The sequence below is a fragment of the Myodes glareolus genome, chromosome 7 (genome assembly GCF_982192425.1).
Source record: "Myodes glareolus chromosome 7, mMyoGla1.1, whole genome shotgun sequence".
NCBI lineage: Eukaryota > Metazoa > Chordata > Mammalia > Rodentia > Cricetidae > Myodes > Myodes glareolus.
The window spans coordinates 46,793,563-46,805,606 of record NC_142032.1 but is presented as its reverse complement, the minus strand read 5'-3'; the positions used below and the strand labels follow the sequence as shown (position 1 = coordinate 46,805,606).

At 40.7% G+C, this 12,044-nt stretch overlaps 1 pseudogene; it reads left to right on the top strand.

Moving 5' to 3' along the window:
- The first annotated feature begins 9,321 nt into the window (after positions 1 to 9,321).
- LOC125397456 (glyceraldehyde-3-phosphate dehydrogenase pseudogene) lies at positions 9,322 to 10,457 on the top strand (annotated as a pseudogene).
- Positions 10,458 to 12,044: the final 1,587 nt, after the last annotated feature.

Below are 12,044 nucleotides of genomic sequence, written 5' to 3'. Positions count from 1 at the left end.
TCCCTCCTTCCTGAAGCTTGTCTCAGGCACACTTTGTGTCCCTCAGCTGTGCACAAGGTTAGGAGCAACTCCCAGGGAGTTGTTGTAATGGCTGAGGAAAGTCTTCTAGCAAACTGATTTGAAATGCTGCTTCACAATATCTCTTGCACATGACAGATGCATGAAGCAGAAGCTGAGACTCCCCAAGCCTCCAGCATTGACAAGGGACTTTAAGGGCCAGTATCTAGAAAAGTCCTAGGTTCTACAAGATGATCCCCTAGAAAGTACAGTGCTCAGCAAAGCCACTGAAAGGAAGTCTTGTAGAGAGGTGTGTCTTGCCATTCGAAAGCATTGACTTGCAGATATCATACTGACCTAAGTTTCAATAGTGCTATCACTCTGTTTCCAAACCTTTACCAGAGTACTCCAGAAAACTAACCAAGGACCGTCCTTAACTTCATAAAGTGAATACAGGACTGTGCAGAGAATGCTGATATCGTCAACAATCACAAATATGCCAATGGCCACTCATCCACTGCTCTGGAACAATGGTCTTGTACCCTGTCACTTGCATTGTTCTAATAAAATGCTGATTGGCCAGTAGCCAGGTAGGAAGTATAGGCAGGGCAACCGGGCAGGAAGTAGAGGTGACATGACAAAAATAGGAGAATTCTAGGAAGAGGAAAAAATTCAGTCTCTGGTCGTCACCCAGATGCAGAAAAAGCAAGTTGAGAATGCCTTGTTTTTAACAGTATACCATACCACATGGCTGACACAGATAAGAATTATGGGCTAAGATGTAAGGGCTAGTTAATAAGAAGCCTGGGCTAATAGGCCAGCCAGTTTATAATTAATGTAGATCTCTGGGTATTTCTTTGGGACTGAACGACTACGGGACCAGGCAGGACAGAAATCTCTGTCAACAATCCACAAAGGTAACTAAAATAAAAAAGGGAGGCACTGACAACGGTCAGGATGAAAACATCAGAGGCTCTTACTTACAGCTTACAAGAGAGTAGACAGTCACCCCTTTAGATGACTGAGTGCCCGTATTTACTCAAAGTAAATATGGCCACAACCAGTGAATGACCCATAAGTTCTACTCTTACTTATGCACCCAGCAGATTCCCACGTATGGGTACGTGGTATGGGCACCAGAGTCCTTCCAACTACAGTACTTGTACTAGCTACAATGCTCAGCACAAGTGGATGAAGTACATAATTGCATAATGAAAAAACACAACAAAGAGAATGAACAAAGCAAAATAAAATATAAAAGGTAAAGGTATATCTGACAAATGTGATATTGAGTGTGGGATACCAGGCTCAAAGGGATCCACACAGAATGATTGAATGTTGCAGGTGGAGAAATGGCAAAATGAATCCAAAAGCCAAGTAATGACCTTCAATAGAGTTGATGCTGGAAGGAAGCATAAAAAGAGGTGTGTATTATTTCTTGATTTGAGGGCTTTTACACAAGGTTATGTTCAGTTTGTAAACATCTTGGGAAGCTGCACATTGCTTATCTGCACCTTTTGCAATTGGTATGCCTTGATGATCAATGTATTGTGTGTTACTGTTATATTAACACCTATTATATTCTTATGAAGAAAACATAAAAATTGAAGTTTCAGGAACTGAGCACAAATTCATAAATGCACCCCAAATCTATTTCCATCCTTTATTAATGCATAAAGCAGGTTTTTGCTTTTCCCTGAGATTTCTCCAGCTTCCAGTTGAAACTGTCAACATCTCTGCAGCCAACTACATGAATATACAAAGGTTCTTCGAAGCAAAAATAGGTAAGAAATGTCAGACTACTCACACTGCACTTTCTACCTTTCCCTTTTACTGACGAAAAAGAACTTTTGAGAACCCCAAACTGAAGTTTCCTCTTTCCATCTCACATGCTCTAAAATCACAATCTTAAAAAGCATCCTTTCAGAGAAAAGGCGAGACAGGCACGCCAGCAGGTGCCATTTCTAATCCTCGCAGCTACCTTCTGCATAGAGCGCTGAGGGCTGAAAGCTGTGATGAGAGTATTCTTCCCACAATTTCATATTCATGGAATTTGTTGTTACTTAACTTTTCACAAATCATTAGGCTGAAGTACCTCTCCATTTTCCCCCCAAATAGTGTCATTTGACCTGGTATCCAGCTTAATACAGACTCTGCTTTTGAATAGATTTCCTCACAAGTGGCAATCTCTAATAGGGTCATGTCGAGAGGCAGCCCTACTGCACGCTACCTATTGCACGTTAACGTGATGAGGGTAATTTCAAATGGCATTCAATCAAAAAATCTGAAAGTTTTATTAGTGAGGTTTGGGGCTTTTTCTGTTCAGATGAGGCTTGCTGCAGCTCATCTCGGCATTTTCAACTAAGATTTCAGAGAATGAAATGTTTTAAGCTTCGGGTACTCAATCTTGCACATTTCCATACATACCAAATAGTTGACTGCATTCATAGAATATTGATTGTGCATTCCTTGCATTCATCCAAATAAATATCAGATAGATAACTTAATCACCAGCATGGGTGATCTCCAAATGCAAGAGATAAATACCACATTAAGCCTTGGAGATTAAACATTTCTTGGTTGAAAAACACATTAACCCTGAATTGTTATTAAAAATATGCACTTGTATTTAGCTACCACACACCCATTTTTCAAATAGCATTGAATATGTTAAAAATGGATTGCAGTAAGAATTTGGGGGCTAAGACAGCTTGTTTCTTCCAATTTGGGGCATCTAAAAGAATTTGCGGGAGAATTCAAGCTTCTTTAGAAAGGATGCTGCAATAAATTTGCTATTGTGGCATGGTTGAGGTGAAGCACAGTGGTAGTTCATATTTGACCTCCCAAAGTACAAAGAAGCTCAACAGTCAGTTATCATGTTCCAAGAAATACTTGAACATGAGTAGTTGCAACCCCCCAAAAAGATGATATATTAGGATTAGGTCAGTATCTGCAAGGACATTTTACAGATCAGAATCTTGAGGGTGAGGTATTCTGAACTTGGTGAAGTAAGAGCAAGATGACCTTCATATCTTCCCCAGTCACATGGTTCAACCCTGATACAGGACAGAAGTCTCACTAGAACTCAGGACAGGAATCCTTATTTCCAGAGGTCCTGCTTCTGAAATCACAGTTCCTTTAAAGGAAGAAGGAAGAAACAACAGCAGCAGCAAACAACACCAGTCCCAGTTTAAACTACATTGAGTTCCTGTTACTTTGTAAGTATGAGTGCGCATGGTTGTGGGGTGGGGTGGACCATACATATTTGGATGTATGGCTGCTTCCGTGGAAGTCAGAAGAAGACAGTAGGTGTCTTCCTTGCCTTTTGAGACAGCATCTCTCACCAATTGGAGTTTTTGGATTCATCTAGGTTGGTTGGCTAGCACGTCCCATGGCTCTTCCTATCTTCACTTCCCCAGTGCTAGAACAACAGTTATGTTGTATCATGCTCAGCTTTTATATGAGTATTAGGGATACAAATTTAGGTTCCCATGCTTGCCTAGAAAGCACTTTACAAAGTGAGCATCTTCAAAGCATTATTCCGCTGCCATTTATACATATACATATACGTGTGTGTGTGTGTGTGTGTGTGTGTGTGTGTGTGTGTGTGTGTGTATGTGCTGTCTGCTGAGATTTTTAGGTTCAGAAACAATCTACCAAACTACAATTCCTCTTCTCATAATCTAGTCCTTATGGATTGGAGATATATGCTTTATCTCAGCTTAGAATTTTATTTCTTGAACATTTAGATCTATTTGTTCTATTATTTATTTTATTTTTTAAAATAGCAAGGAAAAAAATTTAAAAGTTGAGCAGCTGGAAATAGAGAAGACGTTTCCTATTTCCAACAAACAAGCATACACTTGTTCCTTTTGTACGTCTTTCATTTACACTGGTTTAGATTATACTGCCATAGAGATAGTGTAAAATGCCAAACAGTATCTAGAAAAAAAAACATTTAAGGCACTTCTGGTTTATACAATCATGGTAGATTAAAGCTTCAAATTTCAAAACAGTCTACACTCCGCAAGTTGCCGTTATGATATACTCAAGTCAATGGTCACTAGCAGCCATGTCTTGGAACAAAATATGTCTGTGACCTTTCCCCTTAGCTGAACTATAAAAAATGGATAGACTTTTGGACAAAGAAGCCCTAAAAGGAGACCAACAAGAAGACACTAGGTAGCTTTGCCTCTGTTTTACCGCTCCGTCTCTCCCTTCTCATACAGGGTGCATGAGAGCAGGGGGATGACATTTCTGAGATCGGAGCATATGTGTTCCAGAACACCTTTATTGCAAATTTTACCTCCCTTGCTAATTCCTAACCCACCTCTGCCCCAAATTACCAAATCACACAAAGTTACAAATGGTGCCCAAGAGGGAATTGATCAAGTAACAGGAGGCAAGATCTAGAGCTTTAAATATTTCACATCCTGAGGGGAAAATTATTCTTAATATCCAATAATAAAATCTCACCATTTATTCGACTACATTTTGTGTTCATGGGAGGGGAAAATATATATGTATATTCAAATAACTAGATTTAGATAGCAGCTCATTTTCTAGCTTGTGTTTTTTAATTGAAAATTATTATTAGTATCACTTGATTTAGTTTTACTGTTCATAACCAGCATCGTGAAAAAGCTCAGATTTGAACAGTTAATGGAAATAATTAGCGAATAGCTCCAGATCTCTTTAGAAGTTCCCTGAATGCTATTAAGTGCGTGGTAACATAGTGAAATATTAGTGTCTATAGCTGTTGTTTGTTAAATGGACCATGCCCCATTTTGTTTTACTATTTATGCAGAGCATTTTGGCTTTTAGTGAGAGGAGATGTTCACAAACGCTATTAAAATGCTTTATAAGGAGAGTTCATTTGGAGCTACCAAACCAAGTTTGACTTAGAACATCAGCTAAGTATGCTTTAAAGACATTCAAATGGCTTGCCATCATTCCAGGGATATCAATGATATGTGGAGGAAAGTCCTTACATTAGATGTATTTTAAAACAATTAAACCAGATATGTAATAGAAGTACAGGAGATATGCTCAGGGTCCAAATGTGATGTTTTTGGAATGGCAAGTCATGATTTAAATAACTCTAAGCCCAAATTTTAATTTTAATATATTCCTATACTAAGAGTGTTTCCTCAATATAAAGAGTGCCAAGTTCTAAGATAAACTTGGATTCAGTACTGTGATAAATGGTGGCCATATGTGATGGAGACATACAGGAATAAAACACTGGAGTAACTGTGTGTGAGACCTTGGGTTCGCTTCCCATCCATAGAGGAAAACAAAACAAAACAAAACAAAAAGCAAACAGTAATGATTCTTAAGGCCAGCCATGGTGGAACAATGCCTATAACCCCATCAATGGGAAAGGGCAAAGGCAGGGTTAGTGGAAAGGCTAAGAGTGTGTTTCTTAAGAATGCCTCACACTTTATTGTCTTTACAAAGACTGTATACAGTGTGGGTGGGGTTTGTAGCTATTATCTTTACAGCACAACAAGAACTTTGCAGGAGATCCCAGGAGCATTCCAAAGTTGTGTAGATATAATCACAATGGATATGGCAAAACTCTAGATAGAAGAAATGTAAGAAGTTAGGACAATACCATACTGTAAACAAAAGCTAATAGTTTTATTTGCGAGAATCCTGGGAAATATTCAAGAGTAGATGAAGACCCACCTGTAGCAGTGCACACTCAGCTATAAGCCCAGTTATGGTTAACATTCACATATGAAATCTTGCTGTATAAATAATAATATTACTTCTCTGTTGGTGACTTTTGCAGCAGGTGTTGATATTGTGCTGGAGTCTAAGATTCTCAGATGATGAGAGGCTTCACTCAGACTCCAAAGTAAAGAGGGCTCCAAGGGCGCCATCATTTCTTTTAGCTTTTTAATCCCGACTTAGGCTGTTGCTAAAAGTACAGATTAATCTAATGTAATAATAAGTGCAGGGTAAAGAATTCAGATATTGATTTTCCTGGTCCAGAAAGCTATGTTTCTTCATCAAGCTACAGAAGGAGGTTTAATACTGTTGTTTTGCCTAAGAAGTATATATAACAAACTCAGAATTACGTGGATGGTTTTGCGTTATATAAACATCTTTCAGTGAGATTCTTGGTCCTGACTTTGGAATTCCTCACTCATTCTTCTTAGAAAGGAAAGATCCCTATGGGTTGCTAAGACTTTGAGGGTATTACTTACCAAATATGCTCTTTCCCCTAAGAAAGGTTGTAACTAATTAGTAAGAGGATTGAAATATAGTATCAGATTTATATCCTGAGCCCTGTGACATTTATTGCCCATTATCTATTGTTCTCTTCCTTTCTTCCAACAGAAGCTTGGTTTTCTCTGTTTGTTCTGGTGTCTTTTGCACTGCACCAGGGCAGATAAATTCATCCAAGTCAGAAAGTGGTTTTGACTAACAGCAAAGCCATCCTACCCTTGCCAAGAGTTAAAGTATTTTCAGAAGTCATGTCTAAGACCATAGAATCACCTACTAAAGGAACACTTAGAATTTTATGAGTAAAGGCAAGAAAGTGCAGTTTCCATGGTTCCTTGTTCATACTTCATCAGGTAATTGGCAGCAAATGATATGCTAACTATATGATGTGGATATGATCTATATGTATATAATGATAGCTAGTGTTAATTGTCAACTGATGTGAGATGTCCTTCTGTATATGTGTTACTTTTACTGGTTGATGAATAAAGGTGTATTGGCCAATGGTTTAGCATGGTAAAGCCAGGAAGGAAAACCAAATAGAGAGAGAAAGACGGAATAGGCAGAGTTGAGGAGACTCCATGTAGCCACCAAAGGAAAAAGATGCCAGAACATTACCAGTAAGCCACAGCCTTGTGGTAATTCACAGATTAATAAAAATAGGTTAATTTAAGATGTAAGAGCTAACTAGGAATACAGCCTTTGGTGAAACAGTGTTGCAATTAATATATTTTCTGTGTGGTTACTAAGGTCTGAGTGGTCAGAAAGTTAAAGCACTGTCTCCATTTACACTATGTCTGCTAACTATATGATATGGATATGACCTATATGTATATAAATAATGTGAGCTGGTGTTTTTGTCAACAAGATAGATTCTGGAATCACCTATAAGATAGGCTTCTGAACATACCTTCGGAGGATGATAGTCATTGCATTGAGGTAGAAGGACACTGTCACTGAACATAGCACTATTCTTGGGTGGGGAATCTTGAACTATATAACATGGAGAAAGAAGGGCACTAGCAGGTGCATGCATTCATCTCACTCTGCTTCCTGTAGTCGATGGGTTGTGTTACCACACACATAGTGCTGTGTCCTCTTCATTATTCCTAACAAAACTCCCATTTCTTTCATTGACCTATGTGTCCTTCACACTGTCACAGCAGTAATGGAGCCAATTTGGTTTGACTTCCTCACCATGATGGGCTGTGCCTTTTCTCTCTTCAATGGCTTTTGTCAGCATATTTTATCAGAGCAACAGGGAAAGAAACTAATACTCACACACCACACACACACTATGAAAGACAGAATATTTGGATTATTTATCAGGAGAAATGAGCTACCAAGTGGTTTTATTTTACAAGTTAGTTCCTTTGACTTAATAAATATGGACTGACACTTGGAGAAAAATTGGGCTTCTCTCAGGTTAAATCCTTTTCCTCCACAAATAATTGGCCCGCTACTGATCTCTTCAGTCTCCACAACCAGCTGGTGGTCCTTCATTACGGTTTCGTACAATGTGTTTTTAGGAACAAGCCAGTGGTCCTCACTGGCCTCCACTGAATATGTTACCAGGTGAGCTTATTACCTCTGTGAGCCTCACACAAGGCTCTAGAGGCTTCTTGGAGTTAAGTGCTGGTTGTAAGTCAAATAGAAATCAGAGGCAGAAATGGTTGACATTTGTCTCACTAAGAATTTGTGTCTATTATTTGCTGCCATGGATTTAATTGATGGAACTGGGGCATGTGGTGCTCACACAGAAGGGGAACTTCTTGAGTCACAAAAGGAAGGTGGTAAGACGCTCCTTGGTAACAGGAAAGTTTGCAGATGCTGAAGGCAATAAAGCAGAATCATATATCTGAAAAGTGCATTGAAATTAAGTTTTGAATACCCTGAGTCAGAGGTTCAAGGTCTGCCATTTACTGACTTTAGAAGTTGGGTAGATTATTTTTTTTTGACTTTCAGTGTTTATAAATACTAATTAGATTTATCCTTTTTTGGTGGGAGTAAAGGAGGAGGGATTGTCCCAGATGGTCAGTCATCTTTTTAAACTTAGTTTTATCTCTTTCTTTCTCTTCCCCTCCTCAGTTTCTTTATTGTTGATCTTGTGTCTTAATAAAACTTGCTATCTGGTGGAACAAGGCTTCCAGAACTTTGGAAGCCACCATTCAACAACTGCTCCTGCGTGCCAAAGTTAGACAGCAGTAACACCATGAACCACATCGGTGTTCTGTTTGGGTTTATATAATGCATCCTTGACAGATGGGGAGCATTCAGATAAAAAAGCTAGATTAGAAGCTGTCTCCACGTGACACTGTGAAGGGGGACACTTAGGATAAAAAAAATCTACACTCAATTCCAAATGGAGAATGACACTGGGAATTCTCAATGAGACAAGAGTGGAGGCAGGTGACTCACCTGAAGGATAACCCAGACAGTCCTATGAAATGAAACGGACAGTTCTGCCTTTAGGATAAACTCAGCTCTCATAAGCCTCAAATCCAATTGCAGATGTTGGTGAGGTACTAAATCCTCTTAAAGTGGGAGAAGACAGCAGAAACAGTACCCGGACTCAGAAGGCTGTTGACCAGTCATACTAATGGAGGAATGAGTGTGTAAAACTGAGGTGCCTTAGGGATCTGAGAATAGAAGATAATTACAAGTCAGAGAGCCTAATTTCAACCTGCCTTAACCGCAGAGTGAGAGAGAGACATGGAAGACTGTCCTAAAAGTGGGGTGCTGGCAAGGCAAAAAGTATAGGCAGCAGGAGCTCCAGATCAGGCAGTGGAGTCTACAAGGGGAGGTTCTTATCCACAGTGCCAGGGAGCAAACCACAGCAATTGACAATAACTCTAGAGTCTGACAGTCTTGAGGCTGAGATTAGCAGATGGATCGACCCCTGGAATCTCCTATCTGTCGTGAATTCACTGCCGTGGCGTCAGGGAACACTCAAATTTCAGAGGACCACTTGACATTCGCAGCCATGTCCTTCCAGCAGGACAATTAACTTAGCAGTGGGCTCTCTGCTCCTTCCTGTTCCAGAGACAGCTGCATCTTTCTATGCAGTGCCATTCCTGTTCCTGAGAAGTGATGGTGGATGTCGGAGTGAACAGATTTAGCTGTATTGGATACCCTGTATTCAGGACTTCTTTTGACTGTGGTAACAAAGTGAACATTGTTGCCATCAATGACCCTTTCATTGACCTCAACTACATGGTCTGCATGTTCCAGTGTGACTCTACCTATGACAAGTTCAACATCATAGTCAAGGCTGAGAATGGGAAGTTTATTATCAACAGGGAGACCATTACCCTTCCAGAAGCAAGATCCCACAAACTTCAAATGGGGTTATTCTGGTGTCGAGTACATTGTGAGACTACCGGCATCTTTACCACCATGGAGAAGGCTGGGGACCACTTGAAGGGTGGGGCCAAAAGGGTCATCATCTCCACCACTTCTGCTGATTCCCCAACCCATGTAGTGATGAGTGGGAAACACGAGCAGAATGACAACTCAATCAAGATGGTCAGGAATGCTTCCTACAACACCAGTTACTTAGCCTCCCTGGCCAAAGTCATCCATGGCAACTTTGGCATTGTGGAAGGACTCATAGCCACAGTCCTTGCCCTTACTGCCACCCAAAAGACTATATATGACCCCTCTGGGAAGCTGTGATGTGATGGCCATGATGCTGTCCAGAACATTGTCCCTACATCCAATGGTGCTGCAAAGGCTGTGTGTAGGGTCATCCCAGAGCTGAACAGGAAGCTCATGGGCCTGCTCTTCCATTTTCCTACTCTCAGAGTGTCCATCATAGATCTGACATGCCAACTGGAGAAAGCTGCCAAGTATGATGATGTTAAGAAGGTGGTGAAGCCAACATCCGAGGACCCATTGAAGGGTATCCTGGGCTATACTGAGAACCAGGTTGTTTCCTGCAAATTAACAGTGACACCCCACACACTCTTCCACCTTTGATGTTGGGGCTGACATTGCTCTTAACAACAACTTTGCAAAACTTATTTCCTGGTATGACAATGAACACCGACAGCTACAGCAACAGGGTGATGGACCTCATGGCCTACATGACCTTCCCTGGACCAACCACCCCAGCAAGGACAAGAGAACAAGCAAGAAGCCCTCAGCTGCTGAGCAGTCCCTGTCCCAACTCAGACCCTGACACTGAGCATCTCCCTCACATTTTCCACCCAGGACCCCGAGAATAATGGGATGGGCTTAGGAAACCCTACTCTCTTGAATACAATCAATAAATTTCACTGCACCCATAAAGAAAAAAAAATCTTAGCACTGTTTTAGAGGACAATGATAGGTTTTTCTGTGCATATCTCTGTCTCTATTTTCTCAAAAGTCCCAGATAGAACATAAACTGCCCTAAAAGGGACAATCTAGGGAGTTTCTAATGGAGGCATGTGGGATGTAACCTGTCTAGTTCAAACACACAGACCCGATTGTGGCCAGCAGAGCTTCCAGGTGCATAAAGAAGGAAAGTTAAAGAAGTTTCCAACAGCTCTGGGAGATAACTGATGATTGTCAAATGCAGGCTCACACCAGCATACATCACAGGGAAAGACAAGTACCTCCCATTCAACTGAGCTATCTCTTCCAAATCATTCTTGCAAATTGGAATTTAGAGTACAGAGAGAGAAGCCATTCCCCCAAGCACATCCTTTTTTGCTTTCCTGTTTCTCCTCTTTGTTATTGCTTTCATCTCAATCCTACTTTTCTAATTGTTTATGTGTATGAGCTTATAGGTATGTGTTCACATGTGTGGGCCCAGGGTGAATGTGTGTGTATATGCGTCTGAATGTCAACCTTAGGTAATATCCTAAATGAGTCATCTCCACTGTTTCTATTTCTTTTTTTTAGCCAGGTCTGTTGGTGGAGGCTGTTTGTTTGTTTCTCAGCCACACAGACCTGAAATAATCACACAGAAACTGTTATTACAGCACTACTTGGTCTATTAACACATACTTCTTATGGGTTAGCTCTGTGTATCGCCACATGGTTGTCACCTACAGGTAAGGTTCTGTCCAGCATCTGTCTGCTGCAGCGGCTACATGGCTTCACATTGACTCCACTCACTCTTTCCTCTCTACCTGCTTGGAATTCCCGCCTTGCCCTATTCTGCACTGCAATAGGCCCAAAGCAGCTTCTTTAATAACCAGTGGGGAATGCACAGCATACAGAGGGGAATCCCACATCACTGGTCTGTCATTTAGCCAGGGATCACTGGTTAGGCAGTGTTAGTGTTTACTGGCCCAGTGAATCTCAGGGTCCTGCCTGCCTTTGGCTCCCAGAACTGAGAATAGAAGTAAGCACCATTGTGCCTGGCTTTTTTATATGGGTTTAAGGACCAAAATCAAGGCCTGAAGCTTGTGTGGCATGCACTTTACTCACTGAACTACACATCTAGGCCCCTTAATTAATTGCTTTTTAAATTTAAAGTCTCTCTCTCTCTCTCTCTCTCTCTCTCTCTCTCTCTCATTCTCTCTCTCTCTCTCTCTGTGTGTGTGTGTGTGTGTGTGTGTGTGTGTGTGTGTGTGTGTGTGTGTGATGGGAAATGATGTGAATGCTAGAAGTCCATGTACCAAGGAGTGGTCACAGGACAGCAATGTGGTTTTCTCCTAACTGTGTACATTCTAGGGATTGAACTCAAGAATCAGGAGTTCAGGTTTGCAAAACAAGAACCTTATCCACTTAATCAACTAGTTTCCATTTTAAAATGTTATATACACATGTGTGCATGTATGTATATGTATACATGTGTGTATGTATTACACACACACATATAT